This window comes from Musca domestica, unplaced genomic scaffold (assembly GCF_030504385.1).
Source record: "Musca domestica strain aabys unplaced genomic scaffold, Musca_domestica.polishedcontigs.V.1.1 3, whole genome shotgun sequence".
NCBI classification, from domain to species: domain Eukaryota; kingdom Metazoa; phylum Arthropoda; class Insecta; order Diptera; family Muscidae; genus Musca; species Musca domestica.
Window position 1 is genome coordinate 17,093,480 of NW_026712299.1, and position 23,308 is coordinate 17,116,787.

A 23,308-nucleotide genomic window follows, 5' to 3' on the forward strand; every position below is an offset into this window, starting at 1 on the left:
ATCCATTACGAACTTCAAATACAAAATTTGAAACAATTCAAAATGCCGAATATCGGGAGTTACCGTTACATGGCAGATTTACTATTTGTCTATTGGGAAAACACAGACGTGTGCAAAATTTTAAGAACTATTACACAATGGACTCACATCCAATTTTACTGTCAAAAACTATTTCAGTGTCTTCATATGTTGGCCTCAAAAACCAACAGTGACCTTAATATTAAATTTGAGATTTTAAGCTCTATTCCTTCAGTCGTGCCCAATTTCGTACTTTTTGTACAATTATAGAACACATTTCCAAAACCACCTCTATCAGGGCTGTCACAGAAACCATGTCGGTTTTGCTTATTGTCGTTTTTGTAAACCAATGTTGGTTTCATTTGGTGTCATGAAACCAAGTTGGTTTTCTCAATTTCGAATGTAAATAAAACCAATGTTCGAAACAGCTGTGTTGTTTGTTTATTTGCCATTGAAATATCAGTAAAAGTAACGAAAATAAAAAAAGGAATAAGTCGCTATAAATAAAGTATGATGGCATCAGCAGTGGTAGTTTTTGTGTTGTTGGACGAAGAACGCTCAGAAAAGGTGACGAGAAAAGCTCTTAGAAATTTCAGCAACCCACTGGAGTTGCCGGAGATAACTTTAAATATCCTCTAAATATCCTTTAAAAATTATTTAAAAAATCCACATATATGGTCCTTTAAATATCCTTTAAAAATTCTTTAAAAAATCCACATATATGGTCCTTTAAATATCCTTTAAAAATTCTTTAAAAAATCCACATTTATGGTCCTTAAAATATCCTTTAAAAATTCTTTAAAAAATCCACATATATGGTCCTTTAAATATCCTTTAAAAATTCTGGAAAAAATCCACGTTTATGGTCCTTTAAATATCCTTTAAAAATTCTTTCAAAAAAATCCAAGTTTCTAGTCCTTTAAAAATTGTTTAAAAAATCCAAATTTTTAGTCCTTTATCCTTTAAAAATTGTTTAAAAAATCTACATTTTTAGTCCTTTGAATATCCTTTAAAAATTGTTTAAAAAATCCAATGCAAATGAAAAGTGACAGCTCTAAGCAACTTGGTTTATTTCCAATAACAAAACCAATAACATTGGCTTCTATGACAACCAAAACCGATAAAATTCTAATTCGAAAATAAAACCGATAACATTGATTTTCATGACACCAAATTATATCTCAATTCCAAATTTGAGGATTACAGCCCTATTTCAACTATGCCCATTGCAAAATTCAGTACTTTTCGTACAAATATAGTACTATTTAGTACTTTCAAACTTGTGGTCCCTTTGTTTCACCCAATACCAAAGTTAGCCCTTTTCGTACAAAAATAGAACGCATTTCTAAACAACCCCCAAATCACAAACACAGACACCATCATCGAAATATCCAATTTCGGAATCTTATATCTACTCCTTCACCCAATACCAAATATAGTACCATTCAGTATTTTTTGTGCAATTATAGTACACATTTCCCAAAACCACCTCCCTATGTCCAGGCTACACATGAACAGCGATCCTAATACCAAATTTCAAACTCTATCTGTCCGCCCAATTACAAATTGTACCAAATATAGTACTATTTAGTACTTTCCGTGCACTTGTAGTAAAAATATCCAAAACCACCTATTTATCACAAACCTACCACCAACCATACAAAATTTCAGTTTCATCCTTTCCCCCTAAACCAAACTGTTCCAAATTAAGTACCATTTCGTACAGTTAGTACACATTTTCAGTACCACCTTCATATATCGAACTTACCTTCCAACCTTGATTCTCATACCAAATTTCAAGTTTTTACCTCTATCCGTTCACGTAATACCAAATGGTAATGGACACCCCTAGGCACACAGACTGACCCTAGTGTAAAATTTCAAGATTTTACTTTTGGTCGTTTCGATTTCACAACTCTTTTGTTTTAATAGTTACTCTCATGATGAGATGTCACATCGCTTAATGACATACCGCGTTTGAGTCATCAGTCCAAGCAGATTTTTACCATGAACCAATACACGCCACGCGAGCGCTCTGAAATTTACACTCAACAGAAGAAGTCAATTGTGAAAACTCAACGTGCTTTTAAAACATTAAAAAATGTGAGAAGTGCGCCTTCTAAGAAGACCATTAAGCGTTTATACGAAAAATTTTCGACTGGTAAGGCTTTTTCTAATCCGAAGAGGCTATATATAAGACGACCAAGGCGATCGGCCGAGAATATCGCTGCCGTACGAGCCAGTGTTGAGAGGTCCCCAAGAACATCCCAAAAACGCTGTTCTCTGCAGTTGGGCATGGCTCGGTCCACTTTACAACGGATTATTCGCATTGATTTGCATTTGTTCCCGTACAAAATTCAATTGACGCAAAGAATGTTGCCTGCGGACAAGCCTCGTCGATTGGAATGGGCCCAAAGGGCCCAAAGGTCCGTCGAATATGGGTAACCCTGTACATCAACGTACATAACGGTTTTAGAGCCTAGGTCTCTTGAGATCAAATCCATTTCAGGACATTTGGAGTCGATTTGGGGGTGTCCCTTTGTCCGTCTGTTTGTCTGGTTGGTTGGAGTGCACCATAATCATCGAAGGGAATATCCGAGTTGGTCCAAACTTGATACATCGTAGTATTATCGAGTTCGGAGATGGACAACATCGATCCACACTTTCTGATACTTCCCCAGCAGAAAGATCAACTTTTTCAAAATAATGTTCTTTTTAGAAAGAGAAAGTATTATTCGATTTTGTGCAAACTTTACAATATTTTTATCAATGCTAGGTCAGGTGTGAAAATAGACAATATCGGTCCACACCACCAAATACCTCCGCCACAAAGGGTCCAAATTTCGAATAATTATATATCTTATAAAATTTTATCTTATCGATCAGATCGATCTGAAGATCTGCTATGAAGAATGTATAGAGTGGACCACTACTTCTGGTACGTCCCCCAACGGCTTGGCATTAACAATAGGGGCTAGGATAACACTACACAAGACTCAAGGGTGTTATAACTCATTCCTGATTTAAACAGAAATTTAGCATTGATATCCGGTGTCCTCTATGAAAAAAATGTAATTATTATTACTTTTTGTGAAATACTCGATTGAATTTGGAAAGTTAAATCTCAATTGATGACTTAAAATGCCTTTTTCTCGAAACCGAATTTTTTGAGTTGTTACTGCCTTTGAGTAAATGAGCGACATGTAACAAAAGATAATCTACAACTTTCCTAACCAATTCCCTCCTCATCATCTTCCAAAAGGGTTCCCCAGTAAATAACAATTTTTGTTAATTACTTTTGTGGCTGCTTAAATGAGCCTGTCAGTAATTACGGTAAACTAATTTAATCATTAAACCCATCGGATGGTAGAGAAAGACGGTTCATTTTAATTTGTTTCTCAGTATGTGGGTATTTGTTATTTGACTTCCACTTAATGGCAAACACGGGAAGTCAAGGAGATTCCACACTCCCCCTCCGCCCTCCTTCACCACCTCACACATAAACTCCAATACACTTTACATAGACAAAGAGGAAGTCTTTTGGAGCGTAAATTTATTTATCTGAGGCAAACATAAACAAATTTTTTACGAACTTCGACCAAACACGTCTGTCACGGTAACGTGAGCTACGTGAGAGGTGAGAAGTTTAGACGTGTTTTGGCTTTCCTTTAACTCATTTTAAGAGGTGTATGTTTGTAACGTTTACCAATGTTGTGTTTGGTTGTTTATAATTTATTTGTTAATTTAAATAATCTAACTCAAAAATGGAGAGGGGAAATCTTTTTACATATATATAAAAGAGTAGTGAAATAAATGACTGACTGAGAATCAAGGTCCAGACGAAATGGCTGAAACTAGAATCTTGACATTTTTTTTGAGGGTCAGTCTTGATGTGTATGCATGAGTTTTGAAACTCATACTAGAGGGGTACGAAAAGTACTAAATTGTACTAAAAATGGAGTAGTTTGTTTTGGACAAACGGAATGAGATATGAGTGTCATTGTGGTAAGGTTTAAGGATGTGCAGCTACATGAATTCGCAAAAGTATTACTAGGAGACCTCGGAGAGTGCGGAATAGATGTACCAAAGAGTTTTTTCAATTTCTAACTTTAAGGTTAAAAAAGTTCTAAAATGGTTCTGAATTTCGAAAATTTTACCATTTGACATTATGTGAAGAGATAAAGCTAAAAACTTTGGTTTGGTAATTTGGTTGTAAGTAAGTTTCATATTTATAAAGGTCGTTCTGGAAATCAGTACTAAGTGTGCGAACTGTACTAAATAGTACTAAATTAGGAACAGTTTGGTTTAAGGTCAACGGATGCAGCTGGAATTTTTAAATTTTGTATTGGGGTCCCTAAGAGTTGTTGGTTTGTAATAATGAGGTGGTACTACAAGTGCACGAAAAGTACGAAAATTTTTTGACATGTGTGCTCTAATTGTTTGAAATAGTACAATTTGGTATTGGCTGAAGATATAGTGCTGTAAATCTGAAATTTGGTATTTGGCTTTTTGTTCATGTATATGTGTACTATAAATGTATTCATGTGTACTATATATGTACAAAAAGGGATAAATAATACTAAATCAGGTATTGGGTGAAGGGATAGAGATGAAGTTCTGAAATTTTTATTTTTGTTGACTGATGATATCTATGTTTGATACTTGGCAGTGCTTTGGAAATTTCTAAATTAGTTCGAAAAGTAGGGCTGAAATTCACATTTTTCACAAATTCACATTGCGGTCTCTATATGTATCTCGAGTTGAGATATGGAGGTAATTGGGGCAGCTGTACTAAATTTGTTCGAAAAGTACTAAGTGGTACTAAATTTGGTATTGGGTGAAAAAATATATTTGAAATCCTGGAATTTGATGTAGAGGTATCTATTGGTATCAGGAATTGAGAAATGGTAGTGGTTTTGGACATGTGTCCTATAACTGGTATCTGGACTTGAGATATGAAGGTGGTTTGGGAAATGTTTACTATAATTGTACGAAAAGTACAAAATGGCACTAAATTTTGTATTGGATGAAGAAATGGAGTTGAAATCCTGGAATTTGATGTAGATGTCACTGTTGCTGTCTATGCTTGGGATTTAACGGTGGTGGGAAAATGCGTCCAATATTTGCACGAAAAATACTAAATAGTAAAAAAGTTGGTGTGGGTGAAGGGACAGGGCTTGAATCCTTAATTTTGATGTTGAGGGGTATATTTGTATCTAGAATTGAGATATGGAGGTTGTTTTGAACAGGTGTACTATATTTGTACAAAAAGTACTAAATTGTACTAAATGAGGTATTGGAAGGGTTAGGAATGGAATCCTCAAATTCGATTTTGAGGTCTCTATAGGTATGTGAAATTGAGATATGGAAGTGGTTTTGGACTAGTGTATCAAATTTGTACGAAGAGTACTAATTGATGGACTGATGTATCAAATTTGTAAGAAGAGTACTAAATGATACTAAACTTGGTTTTGGATGAAGGGATAGGGCTGGAATCCTCAAATTTGATGTTGAAGTCTTTATTTTTATCTGCAATTGAGATATAGAGGTGGTTTTCGAAAATTTGTACTATAACTATTCGAAAAGTACTAATTGGTATTAAGTTGGATATTGATATTGGCTGAAGCGATATAGCTGGAATCTTAAAATTTGATATTGAAGTCTCTGTTGGTATCTGGAATTTATATGATTTTGGACAAGTGTACTATAACTGTACGAAAAGTATTAAATGGAATTTTATGTGCATATCACAGTTGGCGTTTGGCTTGATATTTGAATAATTCAAAATTTTTTCGTTGAGAAATACCTCTCAAACTAAACCCCTGATAGGTGGGATATACTGTAGGAACTATTACCAACATCAAATACGAAATTTGAAAAAAAATCCGATGAATAGTGCCCCTAAAATCATGAAAATACCGAATATAGGGGGTATCGTTATATGGGTGCAATACGAAGACGTGGTCTTGTATACGCGAGTTTTTGTCATAGGCTGTAGTACCCATTATGAACTTTAAATACGAAATTTTAAACAATTCCGGTACAATATATATCAAAATACCGAATGTTGAGAGGTACCGTTATATGGAGGATATACGAAAATGTTTACCGACATAACTAATTTACGAATTTAGCTTTACTGACAAAATACACATCTGTACAAAATTTTCTCAATTTGCTGGAAAGATAGCGTGATTACAGACACAGACAGGCTGACATATAGACACACATAGATACGGACATGACTAAATCAACATTGAATTTTAGGCCGATCAAGAATAAATGTATTTTGTAAGGTGTGACATGAGTATTTCGAGAAGTTACAAATGGAATGACTAAGTCAAAATCCTCTCCATGATATGGTGTAGGGTAAAAAATTGAATGTGGTTCTATTGTGCTATGTTTTTGCTAATATCCTTGAATCCTCATTGTTCAGGACACTCAATTTAAAATAAGCTTATTTATAACAATCCAGCAAAAACTTGGGATCCTCATGAGCCCTTTCCCGTTAAATAAATTCAAATTAAATGCTGATAAATAGGACAAAAAACCCTTTTGAAGAAATTGCAATAATTATTATAAACATTAAATATTAAGTCATATCTTTAATTGTTCCACATATTTTCCATGTGTACACTCTTCAATGAAATAATGAAAAATTCATAATGGCATAAAACATAGTCGTTCATGTTCATGCATTTAATGGAAGAACGACCGAACGAACAACATTCTGATGCTACCCATCATACTACTACTTGCACAATTATAAAACCGCAAATGTTCTTTTAGCATTTCCGCGGAAAAAGCGGTTGGTACGGAACATTTAATGTTAATGGGAAAATTAAAAATCCCGTTCGTTTTTCAGTTTTTTTGTTTTGTTTTCGTTTTAACAAGTGGTATTACAACGGCAGTGCCTTTATCTTTAACCGCATATGTGCGTCAAACTTTGCACATAAAAATCCGTACTAAAAACAGACTTTTTGTTGCTGTAATTCCTTGTTTAAATCTCATTCAGGCACACACACATACACCCATTCACTTTTAACGCGTATCGTACGCCCTACACACTGCATACATATGTTAGTTTCTGTACATCGTTAAATAACAGAAATGTAAACAATTCAGTCTAAGGCAAACATGCAGTTAAAATAAACCCTGCTATCCCTGCTCCTCCCGTTCGGATAATTTTTTTTTTTGGAAAGTTCTAACGTAACAAATAAAAATGTTACAATGAGAAAAACAAAAGGATATGCACATAGACACCCATACAAGGGGGTATACTTAGTTAAACAGTGGCTTACTGCCACCCATACAGACACCAGAACGTGTTTCACACACATATACACATTTGAACAAAAAAATTCAAACAATGATGTTAGGGGAAAAGACAAAATAGGAATTCATTTAATTTTATTATATTCCTTATTTTTTGACATTCTTCTTTGTTTTGAGTGCCATACCGAAAATATTAACACACACACACAAATGGGGATTTCCACATGTCTCTTGGAGTTATAAAGTTAATGGTGGGTTAAGGTAGGTTAAGTTCGGAAATGATTCTCTTTGACATAATACATTAGCTCGGCTGGGTTGAAATTATCTATTTTAGAAAAATTTGGTATTTTTTAACGAAGGTTTAAATAGCAGTACTGTCATTTATAAAACGACCACCATAATACAGAAGCATGCCTAACCAAGAACTCTTCACAAAAGTTTTTCACTGGAAAATGAAGTAAATTGTATTGGAAATAGTTGAAAAATAACTAAAAGGTGCTTAAAAGTGATCTTCAATATTTTCAATGGATAATAAGCTAAATATTTGTGAATTGTTGTATCATTGACAAGGATACAGTCAAACTTCCTTGTGACTCACAGTGATTTTTTAGAATTCTTGTTTTGTTCGACAGATTTGATTAGGCTTAAGAAAATCTTTATTAATAAATAATAACATAAAACTAAAAAAAAGAAACTGTAAGGAAATGTCTAAAGTCGTATAGTCGGCCCATATGATATCCTACCCCACTATGCCTATTCAGTAGAGCTCCCGTAATAAAAAGTTTATATTGGGAATTTATGTGAAGTACATCAAACCAACTATGAACCAAATAGTGCATAATATGGCTTCGAAAAAGGTTTATATTAAAAAATATTTATTGGAGCAATGGACATACCGGACCGAGTTTCTCCAAATGGAAAAATTAGGTTATGTATGAAACAATTTATCCAGTTTGGGCTGATATTACATATTTGATGGACTATAACCGTAAAATTGAATGAATATAATGTCAAAGGTATATAAAAATCTAAAAAAATGACAGAGGTATTTTCGAGCTGTATTTGATGTCCGGTATCAAATATCCTTGTTCTGAAGCGTATATTACGCATGTGAGGGATTTTAATACCAAATTGGATGAAAAATATGTATGGGAGCTATATCTATATCTAAACCGATTTTCAACAAAATTTGAAGTACTTACTTCTGGGCTGAATTCCGTCGGAAGAGCCAAAATTCAGTCCATTTGAGGTGATATTAGACATTTGGAGCACAACAAACCTGAAGTCGGATAAAAATATGTGTGGGAGCTATATCCAAATCTGAACCGATCTCGATAAAATTTAAAACAGGTATTGCTGATCTGTGTCTAATATCTTGTACCAAATGCCATTGTTGTAGAGTGCATATTACACATGTGAGGGACTTAAACTCCGAATTGAATGAAACATATACATTGGAGCTATTGCTGTATCTGAACCGATTTTCACCAAAACTTGAAGTACTTGTTTCTAAGATGAATTCAATCGGAATTGTCAAAATTCAGTCCATTTGGGCTTATATTAGCCACTTGGTGCACAATAAACCTGATATCGTATGAATATATATGTGGGAGCTATATCTAGTCCGATCTCGATGACAGAGGTATTTTTGAGCTCCATAAGTTATCTGGTCCCAAATCGGATGAAACATATATATGGGAGCTACAGCTATGTCTCAACCGATTTTCTTAAAATTTGATGTACTTGCTTCTAGACTGATCGGATGTGATAAAATTCAGGTAATTAGGACTGATATTACGCATTTTGTGCACAATTAACCCAAAATCGGTTGGGAGCTATATCTAAACTTGAAGCGATTCTCACCAATCTTAATTTTGTACTTGGGGCAAACAAATGTTGTTTTGAAATTTTTATCTCAATGTGACCTGCATAAATTAACTCAGAAAGTGATTCTATGAAGATCCTCAAAAGCAGCCCTGCTTTTGTTCTAAAACATGAGTCGAAAAAAGAGATAATTTAAGAGAAATTTTAAATTCAGTTTTTCTTTAATTATTACGATTCCAATTAATTGTTTTTAAACACGAATGTTTGCTAAAATAATTTATAAAGCAAATGGATAAAAAATATTTGTACAAATAATGACTTAACACTGTCTTGTTATTGATTTAAATAAGCAAAGAGAAATTTGACTGGAAAGAGATATTTTTTCTTGAGCAGCGCTGCTCAAAAGTAACTATGGCTCTATATCGCTTCCTTTTCCAATTTACAAACAAAATACATAATACCTTTACCACTATGTGGTGTAGGGTATAAAAAATGACTACAATATTAAAAGGCTTACATACTTCTCAAAAAAAAAAAAAAAAAAAAAAAATCAGGTATATTTGGAATTTGGAAAATATCATGTTTCTATTGTCAGTTTCTTATACAGAATCCTTGTTCGTCAGCACCGAGGTTATTATGACCCATCCAATATGTTATTTAATATAAAATAGTAAGGAAAGAATAATAATAATAATTACTAAAATTCATCGTCTCCTTTCTTATATGCGCACTGAGATTCAGATTCTTTTCCAGGCAAATGTGACAACTAATTAGTTTGTCTTATTGGCGTATGATCCATTCTCTTAAATCACTTTCTCTCGTAAACGACTTTTAATAGGTTTTCAACTATTTTATTTGGAATTTGATACTTTAAGTTATAGAGATATCGCCGAATATTTTGTATTTTAAGGATTTATCCGAAATGTCTATAATTTCACAGTCTTATTCTTCAAATTTGCCTGTAACTCTGCGACATTGAGTTTTCGTCCGATTTCATTATACGTCCGTATAATGTTATATCAGGTCCTACTAAATATTCGCTCTTTTAAGTGTTTAATGAATGTCTGTAGTCAACCACTTGATTGACCCAGCGTAAATCTTAGGCCAGCTCGCCTTTATATGTTCCCCATGGTCAAAACAACATTGAACTTGTTTATTTTTAAGAATGAAAAATGTATATTTTAAATGATTATTTGCCGAATATTAAAAGATACTTAAATGCTTAGTGGAGATTCACTGCATTCGCATCATTGCCATGGAAACCCCCTAAAAATATATGCTTTAAAAATACTGCCACTCCACGTGTGTTCGTGTGTTCAAGTTTCATCACTTATATACATGAGCATATAATACAGCTTATTTTACTTTTAACATTTTTTTTAACATTTGTGAATGAGAGCGACTTTGGCCCCCATATGGATGTGTGTTTGTGTGTACTTAAATGTTTTGAGTTCTTTTTTTATCAATGTTTTTATAAATTTAAATATTTTACCATTCATACAAGTGTTTCATACATCGTGTTGTTATGGATTGCATACGGACGTTGACATTGTATTCTGTGGTATGTGTAAAACAGTCAGGGGTACACACGTGGATACATACATATGTAAATATAGATATTGTATGAATATTTGTATCATTCCTACTTCATATGACCTCCTGTCTCCTGTGCTCCTGTCTCCAACTAATACACAGACATGTAAATTATTTGCATTTGCCAATGTTGGTTGGCAGGCGACATTTCTCACAACTCAACACACTTAAACACCATCGACGACGAGATGATACACTTACATACATATGTCTGTCTGCCTGCCTGTCTGTCTGTGTATCTTTGTGAATTCTGCCGCGAACGACACCGCCGACATCATTTAAAGCATCAAATCCAAAGGCAATGGAAAACGCGGGTCTGAAGGCCTTTTTCATTGGCCTTGGTATAACAATTTGAAGTGCTGCTCCAATTAACGCAACGAATGAGCGACTGAACATAGACGGGTTTAGCTTGTTTCATCTATAGTTTAATAAAACGCTATGAAATGTCACTAACAATCGTGTTTTGCTTTTTGTTTCTTTCTTGATGGATTTGAACAAGGACAATCGTTTTAAGCTGCTGCACGTGTGAGTGAGTGTGTGTGTATTAAAATGCGGCAAAGAGATTAATTACCTGGGTACTTCTATATTGTCGAGACATATGAATGTGTTAGAAGTTCTTCTACATGGGAATAAATTTGAATGTATCAATTGGTTAGTCTTGAATGTGGTAGGGACTCAAAAAAGTACATTGGATGTGATTCTTCTATTCGACTACTATGGCAGTTTGTTCGAGTCAAAATTTTATTTTTTTTTCTAATTTTACTAGACTTTTCAAACATTTCGATTACGTTTTTACTTCTGAAGATAGTTTGGATCGTTCCATGATAAAATCTCTGAGGGAACGGATCGATAAGTTCCATTTTACACTGTATAAAGTAGGTAAAAATATCGAATTGCTAGAAAACGTCCGCCACTTCGAAAAGTCCACATAAAAAAATGTATATTCGTTCCAAGAGTTCGTGTTGGGCCTTTCTAGTACTCAAACTGCACATTTTTTTCAGTTTGACGCTTTTTAATAAAACTTCGTACCAAATTTTCAGACTATAAATGTCAAATGTTTCATTTTTCGGAAAGAAACATAGGAAAATGTTGAACTTTAACACCAAACAGTCCAAATTCTTTAATTTTGAATTTACTGAGGAGGATTTTAGTGAAACCATTATACTATGGACCCACATCCATTATTTCTGCCCAAAACTATTTCAACGTCTTCATATGTAAACAATAGAAACCAACAGTGATCTCAATATAAAATCTCAGATTTTCAGCTTTATACATTTACTCCAGTCCGAATTCAGTAATTTTCGTATAGTTTTAGTACTCATGTGCAAACCCGTTCCTTATCTCAAACCCAGACACCAACCGTTATCGAGATCATCTCCATATTCTAATCTCAGATACCAACAGAGTCCTTAATATCAAATTTGAGAATTCCAGCCCTATCCCTTCTCCCAATACCAAATTTAGTACCATTTAGTACTTTTCATACAAATACAGGAGGTATTTCAAAAATCAGCTCCTTCTCTCAACACTTGACACCAACAGTTACATCTATATCGAATATCAGGATTTCAACTTTATCCATTCACCCAATACCAAATTTACCAACAGAGACCTTCATATCTCAATTCCACATATCATGCGAGGCCTTAAAATCCAATTTGATCCCTTAACCCAATAGCAAAAGTACTACCATTTAGTACTTTTCGTACAATTATAGAACACATTTTGTACTTTAAATTTTAGTAATTCTAGTACCATTTTGTACTTTTCGTACAAATATAGTACACATTTCCAAAAACACCTCCATATATCAATTCCAGATACCACCAAAGACCACTTTATCAAATTTCAGGATAACAGCTCTATCCCTGTTCCCAATACCAAATTTAGTACTATTTAGAACTTCACCAACATTTTCAAAACCACCTCCACATCAATATTACCAAATATCAAAACCATCACCAAATATCAATAAAGAACTTTATATCAAATTTGAATATTTCAGCTCTATCCCTTCACCAAATACAATATTTAGTACTTTTCGTACAAATATAGTAAACTATTCAAAAACCACCTCCATATCTAAATTTGAAATGTCAATAAAGACCTCAATGTCAATTTTCGGAAATACAGCTCTATGTCTTCATCCAATACCAAATTTAGTACCATTTAGTACTTTTGGAACAAATGTAGGATGCATTCCCCAACTATCGCCAAATCTTCAGCACATATACCATTAGCAATTTAAATATTAAATTTAAGGATTTTATCTCTATCTTCTTCACCCAATACAAAATATCTTACCACTTAGTACTTTATACGATTATAGTACACATTTTCAAAACCACCTCCATATCTCAATCCCAGATACCAACAGAGACCTTAACTTCAAAATGGAGAATTTCAGCCCTATCCTTCACCTAAAACCAACTTTAGTACCATTTTCGTACAAATGTAGGACGGATTTCCAAACCAAAGTACAAATATTGTAAACATTAAAAAAAAACAACCCCCATATCTCAATTCTGAATATTAATAGAGACCTCAATATCAAATTTCAGGATTCCAGCTATATCTCTTCACCCAATTCCAGATTTAGTACCATTTACTACTTTTCGTGCAAATATACATTTTCATAACCAATTCCATATCTCAATTCCTAATATTAACAGAGACATCAAAATCAAATTTCGTGATTCTTTCATCATTTAGTACTTTTTGTACAGATATCTAATTTCGGAATTCCTTCATCCAATACCAAATTTAGTACTTTTTGTACAGAAATACAATCTTCCGTACGTCCAGGCTACACACGAACAGCAATCTTAATACCAAATTTCAGATTTCAAACATTATATGTTCATCCAATACCAAATTGTATCAAATATAGTACTATTTAGTACTTTTCGTGCACTTGCAGTACATAATTGCAAAACCACACAATACAAAATTTCCACCTTCACCCGATTACCCCAAGCCAAACTATTTTAAATTTAGTACCATTTAGTACTTTTCGTACAAATGTAATACACACTTTAAAATTACTTTCCAACCTTGATTCTCATAGCAAGTTTCAAATTGTTAGTTTTCTCCGTCCACATAATACCAAATAGTACCAGTTTAGAATTTTTGTACCATTTTTATACCTTTTAGTTATTGAGTACATCTATCCTACACTCCATCAGTGACTTTTATCTCAAATTTCTGAATTTGAGCTCATTCCATTTGTTAAATACAAAGTATTACGTTTTAAGTAAATTTTAGTACTTTTCGTACCCTTCTAGTACGAATTTCAACACACAAGCACCTCGTTCTATATTTCATGATTCTAGCTTCAGCCGTATCGTCTGGGCGTTGATTCCAGGTCAGTCAGTAATATATTTCACTACTCTTATACAGGGTTGCCCATATTCGACGGACCCATCTGGCAACGCCATAACTTTTGACAGAGATGTCACATCGCTTAATGACATACCGCGTTTGAAGCGTCAGTCCAAGCAGATTTTTACCATGAACCAATACACGCCAAGCGAAATAGTTGAAATTTGCATTAAACACAAGAAGCCAATTGTGAAAACTCAACGTGCTTTTAAAAAATGTGAGAAGTGCGCCTTCTAAGAACACCATTAAGCGTTTATACGAAAAATTTTCGACTGGTAAGGCTCTTTCTAATCCGAAGAGGCCATGTAAAAGTCGACCAAGGCGATCGACCGAGAGTATCGCTGCCGTACGAGCCAGTGTTGAGAGGTCCCCAAGAACATCCCAAAAACGCCGTTCTCAGCAGTTGGGCATGGCTTAGTCCACTTTACAACGGATTATTCGCATTGATTTGCATTTGTTCCCGTACAAAATTCAATTGACGCAAAGAATGTTGCCTGCGGACAAGCCTCGTCGATTGGAATGGGCCCAAAGGGCCCAAAGGTCCGTCGAATATGGGCAACCCTGTATACACATAGATAAATGACACGGTACTGTTACCTAGGGGCTATATGAAATCGTTTAGGGATTTTTAACCGCCAAATGGCAAAATGTAGCCACCATTTCCGTCGGAAAATGTGTTCAATTCTTAATTATTATTATCTCAATCGTGCAGTTATCGAAATTTCAACCATCCACATATAAATCATTTTTAAATTTTACTCTGAAAGAGAATATTTGTATACTTCATAGGGTATAGAGGTCTATTTCGATAAGTTACAAACGGAATGACAAAACTTATTATACCCTACATTTCATGGCGAAAATATGGTAAAAAATTTATTTTGCCACTGTTCCTTGAGAAAGAACAAATATTTTGATACTAAAATTTGATTAATGAGCCTAAAATTTGTTTTTATGCAAATTTTTCGAACCATCAAGGAACATTGCCAAATCCAAGGCGTTACGGTATATTATTTGGCAATATTTGTTAATGATTTTGGCTCAAGAGTTAATGAGCATCGAAACTTTTACCCTAAATCGACCATGGCCTCAGTTCACCAATTATGAAATGTTATCTTTTACCAATTATAATATTTTATATTTATTTTATCTTAATCTGGGAATAGCTTCTACTTTGGGGCTTTTCCAAATGCTAAAAAATGGGTCCGAATCTATATCGCCATCTCCAAGAAACTATATTATTCCTCCCAAACCAAACTTAAATTAGAATATTTTATGTGTGCTTCATCTCATTTTCCAAACCAATCTTTTCCAATTATCCCACATAACAACAGCGGCCCCGCTGGGGCCCCATGCCATTCCGAAATTTCTCACATTAAAAAATATTCTTGTCATTTTTGTTTTTTTGCATCTTGACAATCTAATGAATAAAAATGCGATTCATACCAAAAATAATATGTACATTAACATTATAATCATCTTAAGTTTGTTATTTTCGTTCTCTCTCTATCTTTTGTGTTGAACATATTTTAAAACATTTATTTGTCTTCATTGTTTGGTTTCATCTACTTAAGGATATAACAAACACAGAAAAAAAAAAGAAAGAAAACAAAAAAAATAATCGTTTTATTTTATTAAGTCACATGAACACAGAAAAAACAAAAATATATCGCCAAAGGAATCATTTTTCTGCATACAAATTAAGCACAATGTCGTCTCGTAAAAAAAGATAAATATTTTTTAATATTTCATTGTCAAGCCAAGTGTACAAGGTTATTATATCCTGCATTCACACAGTGGGGGTGTATATTATTAGAGTTCGGGGTTTCGGGGAAAGAGAAATATTTTTGGTACGATGTTGGAAAGACGTATTCTCCTTACGGTGGCTTTGAAAAAAAAAAAATTAAAATAATAAGTGAAGGTCAAAACATTATGCTGGATATTTTCATTGGAATATTAGTAATATTTTCTTCTTGTTTGAAGTAAATAGCAATAATTTCAACACAATTATTCAGATACTGTATGCAATATCTTGTACCGAATACCTTTGTTATTTTGGAAATTAAAGTTCTTAGTAAGAAGAAACCATCTTTACATAAATTATTAATATAGGTCCACATTTTGGTATAACCCTCATATGAATTTACACACCGATTTTAGCTGTTTCCGAGGTCTAGGCCACAATTTTTAATTTATTTGGCCATTATTTGTCATCGTGGATTTTAAGGGGTAAAAAACCTTTTCGGCGAAAATGTTCAACGTAAGTAAATGTTTTAGCGCCCATACAAATTCACCTCCTGATTTTACCTTTTTCGAAGGTACAGCAAAATTTCAAAATAGATAGGTATAGTCCCCATATAGTCCTGAAATTAAGTTAATAATAAAACAAATAAAAAACATTGAGTTCGGCCGGGCCAAACTTTTAATACCCTCCACCTTAGGGTAAAAAAAACATTAGAAGAAATGTGGCGAAAACCATTAAAATACCGAATATTGGGAGGTACCGTTATATGGAGGGTATATGAAATCATGGACCCATGCATGCAATGTTTCGCCACCGGAGCTGGAACCCATTATGACCAACAAATACCAATTTTCAGGCAAATCCGTGAAAAAATGTGTCAAAAATCATTAAATTACCGAATATCGGGAGGTACCGTTATATGGGGGCTATACCAAATCATGGACCCATACATGCAATGTTTTACCACCGGAGTTGGAAACCATTATGACCTACAAATACCAATTTTTAGAAACATCTGTGAAAAAATGTGGCAAAAAAAAAAACTAAAATACCTAATATCAGGACGTTTTTTTTGGGGGCTATACCACAACGTGGACCTATACATGCAATGTTTAGCCACACGCTCAGGGACCCGTTATGACCTACAAATACCAATTTCCAGACAAATCCGTGAAAAAATGTGGCATAAATCATCAAAATACCGAATATCGGGAGGTACCGTTATATGGGGACTATACCAGAACGTGGACCGATATATCTCATTTTCAATACCAACCATCCTAGACACAATGCAAATAGCTCTGCTAAATTTTGGCGCTCTACGTCAAACAATGACAGACATCGTTATTTAGAATTTTATGCTGATTATGAATATATACTCTTTATTGGGTCTAAGACGAATATTTAAGGATGTTACAAACGGAATGACAAAGTTAATATACCCTCCTTTCCAAGGTGGAGGGTATAAATATTGCCCTCATATAGTGATTATACCAAAAATCGACCGACTTGACAATATTTATCTATGATACTTGAAGTATTCCAAAGCTCTCTAAAATTTTCAAAGCTCTATATTAAATGCTGTGAAATATGTCTCAAATTAATGGAGTTCTATTGTACGTGGTCACAGCTATAAATATTCTTTCGGGGGTTTGGTCTACAAACCGAGAACTATCAAATCCACTTGGAGTTTTTCACTACCCTGACTGACTATTAGGCAGTGAAGTTATAGGAACATTTACAGCAATTTCGGAAAAAAAATTGTCGTATGGTAGAATTAATGGCAAATAAAATTGCAGAATATTTTTTGCTACGATCCCGTTTGAAGGGAGTTTTAAATTATATTCAAACCCGAAAGGAAAAGTCAAAAGTCGGGCGGGGCCGACCCTTTTAGTAGATCTCCTTTAGTAGATCTCCTGTAAAAAAAGAATTTATTTAAAGTAGAACATACCACATATCAACATTTGGCTTTAGAGCAGTTATAGCTTGGTTTCAGAGGAAACTAATATGTGGGAGGCATATCCAATTCGGGATCGATTTTCACCAAATCTGAGGGAGACATTTTAATCTTTTATACCAAAAAAGATTGCTATAGAATGCATGAGAAGGATTAAATTAAAAAAATATATGTCGGAGCCGAGTTCCATAAAATGTATGTCCCGAAATTCACACTATTTGGGCTGATATATTAATTGCATATACAATACAATTGCAATATACCTGAAATCGGATTAGCTATATTTAGGAGCTATATCCAAATCTTAGCCGATTTCGATAAAATTTCCAAATAACATTGTTGTGGAATGGATATTACGAATTTGAGGGACATAAACACCAAATCGGATGAAACATATATATGGGAGCTATACCTATATCTGAACCGATTTTCTCCGAATTCGATGTAATTGCTTCTAGACTGAATTCGGTCGGATGTACAAAAATTCAGGACTTTTGGGCAGATGTGGGCGAATTGGCGTACTATTAACTCGAAATCGGTTAAACATATATATGGGAGCTATATCCAAATCTGAACCGGTCTCAATAAAATTTGGCAGAGGTATTTCCGAGGTCTATAAGGTATCTGGTACCAAATATTTCCGAGCTTTATAAGATATCTGGTACCAAATTTCATTGTTGTCGAATATTATGAATGTGAGGGACTTTAACACCACATCGGATAAAATATATACACATGGGAGCTATAGCTATATCTGAACCCATTTTCTCCGAATTCTATGTAATTGCTTCTAGACTGAATTCGGTCGGATGTGCCAATATTCAGGACTTTAGGGACTTCTTTCTGAGCTATATCTTAAGTCAGGTACCAAATTTCATTGTTGTCGAATATTATGAATGTGAGGGACTCTAACACCAAACCGGACGAAACATATGTAAGGGAGCTATACCTATATCTGAAACGATTTAACTAAAATTGACGTATTTGCGTCTGGACTGAATTCGGTCGGATGTGCCAAAATTCAGGTCATTTAGGCTGATATTGACCATTTGGTGCACAATTAACCCGAAATCGGTTGAAGATATATATGGGAGCTATATCCAAATCTGAACCGGTCTCAAAAAATTTTGGCAGAGGTATTTCCGAGCTCTATGAGGTATCTGGTACCAAATATTTCCGAGCTCTATATCTGATATCTGGTACCAAATTTCATTGTTGTCGAATATTATGAATGTGAGGGACTTTAACACCATATCGGATGAAATATATACATATGGGACCTATAGCTATATCTGACCCGATTTTCTGCGAATTCAATGTAATTGCTTCCAGACTGAATTCGGTCGGATGTACCAAAATTCAGGACTTTAGGGACTTATTTCTGAGCTATATCTGAAGTCATTTACCAAAGATCATTGTTGTGGAGTTCATATTACGCATGTGAGGGACTTAAATTACCAAACTGGATGAAACATATGTAAGGGAGCTATAGCTATAACTGAAACGATTTTCACCAAAATTGACGTATTTGCGTCTGGACTGAATTCGGTCGCAAGTACCAAAATTCAGGACTTTTGGGCAGATGTGGGCGATTTGGCGTACAATTAACCCGAAATCGGTTGAAGATATATATGGGAGCTATATCCAAATCTGGACCGGTCTCAATAAAATTTGGCAGAGGTATTTCCGAGTTTTATAAGATATCTGGTACCAAATTTCATTGTTATCGAATATTATGAATGCGAGGGACTTTAACACCATATCGGATGAAATATATTCATATGGGAGCTATAGCTATATCTGAACCGATTTTCTCCGAATTCGATGTAATTGCTTCTAGACCGAATTCGGTCGGATGTGCCAAAATTCAGGTCATTTAGGCTGATATAGGCCATTTGGTGCACAATTAACCCGTCCTTGGGCCAAACAAATATTGTCTTAAAATTTCATCTCAATCGGATAATAATAATAAAAAAATAATATTTTGTTCACAAAAAATGCATGGACAGACGTACTGACATGCATAAATCTAATCAGAAAGTGATTCTATCAAGATCGTCAGAAGTAACTATGGGTCTATCTGCCTTCCTTCTCCATATTACAAAAAAATGCACAAAGACATAATACACGATATGGCGAAGGGTTTAAAAATGTACAAACCCAGTCCACCATCAAAAAAAAAAAAAATAAATAAATAAATAAAAAAAATAATAATAATAATAATAATAATAATAATAATAATAATAATAATAAGTATTAATAATAAATAAATTAATAAATATATAAAATAAAAAATATATAATAACATTGAAATGAAATCATAATAACTCTTAAAAAGTGAAATAGTCTTAATTATATCTAGCTCGATATATTGCTTTACTACCTCTGGTACATCAGGTAGAGACTTTTTTGTTCAGACTAGTAATATTTAAATACCTTGGATTTGTATATAATATATTGGATTATATATCTTTAATAATGTCATTCATTAAGGTTTATGATGATTTCAAAATCCTATTTTTAATAATTCTCATTTAGTTCATTATATTATTACAGTGTTTGGAGAAAAAAATTCGATATTTGGTCATTTCCCTTTGCTTTTTTATTCGTAGACCTCTACAACATATCATATTCTAGAATATCCTTTATTTTATTTTTCCATTCATCTAAAATTATATCTTGAAACATGCTATGAATTCAATATTCTTCTATATTCCAAAAATAACATGTGAAAGTAGTTCCTATTTTTCCCTTAACGAAATGGAACAAAAAAAAAAGATATGAAACCTATGAAATATTTTTGTAGCATATTCTTATGATCCTTTCTTTACATTTTTCTTTCTACTAACAATACAAAGAAACAAAACGAACATATGTATATATGTATATGAATTTCCATATATCCCAAAATACCATGTGAATGATTTTGTTATTTTTCTTTTTGTTTACTTACCAAACATTATTTTAGGTCATTATCCTTTGGTTATCCTTTTTTTTGAGTATAGGTTGGTTTGTATGTGTCAGTGTTTTGGTAGGTATATACAATAAAGTTTCAATATTGATATATTAACAATAGGCTTTTTTCATTCGTTCTATATGTTGTTGTTATCGTTTGGTTGTTAGGTTACGTTGCCATGTAAACGTTGAAAAAAAACAAAAAATTGAGCACATTGAATATTATTTTTTGTAAGGGGTAGAAACAACGAAAGAAAAATGAAAACAGGATATTCGATATTTACTCTAATCAATCGAGTACTTTAGTGAAATTAGTAAACATTCCGAATACCAAAAACTTTTTATTATAACAGAAATTGGAAAAACGGATTTTTATCCGGATATTGTATATCCTTTACGAATACAAATTTCCATCCCCTCTCCCATCCACTTGAATACATTTACTTTAGTCGATGTTTTAAGGTTGTCACGTTTAAATCCTTTGAATTAGAACAGACACAAGAAAGCATAAAACGAAACCGACAGCGGCTGCAGCAGTAAGGACTACGTTCGTACGCACACACACACACACACACACACACACACAAGGAAACACAGAGCACAAAGAAACGAATTTTCCGACACTTTTAAATCCACTCCTGCAATGGGAAAATGGTATTCTTCGTTACAAAGTCTATAGACTTTAGACAACAAGACTTTTTGATGTTCTGCTAATTGCCAGGATTAAAAAGGGAAATATCCTTTAGCTATGTAGATTAGATTTGTCAACAAATTAACTTTTTTAATGAAGTTGAATTAGTGGTATTTTAAGCGATTTTTCTTTTCATTAAAAGGATAACAGTATCCTTTTAGCTTGTTAACACAATATCCTTTAGATTACTTTTTAACTCGATTTTATTAATTAGAAATTACCAGCACTTTTTGGAGATTCCTTTTTCTAGATTTTAAGCCAACAATCACCCACAAGAAAATTAGCTTTAATTTTTTTAAACTTTACTTTTGTTATTTCACTGTTAATAATTTTTATTTTTCGTTTTTTTTTTTTAATTCACTTTATTTAGGGCCTTCTTTGGTTTTTCTTAATTTTTTCTTTTCATTCAATTTTTGTTCCCCCAAAAAGGTGTTGTTGACAATATCCATTCACTTCAGTTTGGGTTTTCGGTTTGCCGCTTTGACTATCGAAACACGACCGTTTGCAACCAATGCTCGCCATTAACTATTGCGTCAAGGGTGCAACATTGTGTTAGTCAACCCCTGCTAACGGTATTTCTTCTTTGGGCCACGAGTAATTGAATCGTTCTAACGGGTTTTTCCTCGCTTTCCTTTCATATTTATGTTAACCTTAATTTCTTAGCCATAACATGGTTGTGTTACACCACACACAACATATCCACCACCAAAATGCACACCAACACATTCTCTCTTAATATCCTTGCTCTCTTTCTCTCTCCGTATTTTACACAAAAAGGTGAGTTTGCTCACAGCACCCACGATTTTGTCAAAGTTTACCGGCTTGTTTACATTGGCTGCTATGTTGTTGTATGTAGTGCGGTTTTTTGTATGCACGTTAGAGCTATTATGCCGGTATAATTATTTAAATTGCATTTTATTACAAGGTGGATAGAGCATGAGCGAAAAATATATCAATTATTACAGAGAGGGGAATTTTTCAACATTTTCTCTTCGCTTATGTTAAAGAGATATGTTTTACTAATTAAATTAAAATTGCTTTATATATTTTTATGGCTGTCAGATATGGTAAGCTGTCAATCAAAAATGATAGCACCTACTATTTTTTGTAATAATTTTGACTTTTCGAACTGATGTAAAAATGATTTTTTTGCAAGTCCAAACTTGACAACAATTGTGAATTTTTCATAATTATGACAAGTAAAAATGCGTTGAATTCTGTCGTACTGAACTTTTGATACGTTCCACATGGGAAAATAGCAACATTGGAAAATTTATAGCACATTCTGTGATTGCTTGCAATCCCAAATATCAATATGGTTATGACACGACAAAGTATAGACTATCTGGGGCTAAATTTTTGTTCTCTGATAAATGTGAAATGAATACTTTTATAAAGGAAAGAAACACAAAATAAAAAATGTTATAAAGAAATTTTATTTTTATACCCTCACGATAGTATGGGGGGTATATTATGTTTGTCATTCCGTGTGTAACACCTCGAAATATACATTTTATACCCTACAAAGTATATATATTCTTGATCAACATAAAGGTCTATGGCGGTTTAAGAATGTCCGTGCGTCTGTGGAAAGCATTCTAGCTACCAACAAACCGAAGTAGGTTGATAAAATTTTCCTAAAATGTGTATTTTGGTATTGAAAATGGGCTATATAGGTCCCCGTTAAGGTATAGCCCCAACACACCTGTACCTCAATATATTCAGTATTTTGATGATCTCTGACCGATTGTTTCAAATTCCGTAATAAAAGTTCGTAATGGATACACCACGTGTTCGTATAGCCCCTACATAACGGTACCTCCCTATTCAGAAGAATTGATTCAAATTTAGTATTTGAATATCCTAG

The 23,308-nt window shown here is 33.6% G+C and overlaps 1 protein-coding gene across 4 annotated transcripts in view; it reads right to left on the reverse strand.

The window, feature by feature from the left end:
• The window catches only part of LOC101895957 (protein eyes shut), a 345,750-nt gene extending 323,720 nt beyond the window's left edge, over window positions 1-22,030 (reverse strand). For 3 of the 4 annotated variants that reach the window (XR_009342571.1, XM_059124732.1, XM_059124730.1), the window contains exons 1-2: window positions 21,663-22,030; window positions 20,749-20,887 (exon numbers count right to left, since the gene is read on the reverse strand). The gene's annotated coding sequence lies outside the window, so the exon portion shown is untranslated. The remainder of the gene's footprint in view (window positions 1-20,748; window positions 20,888-21,662) is intronic. The other variant, XM_059124731.1, reaches the window with a different exon arrangement.
• Between the last annotated feature and the right edge of the window lie 1,278 nt (window positions 22,031-23,308).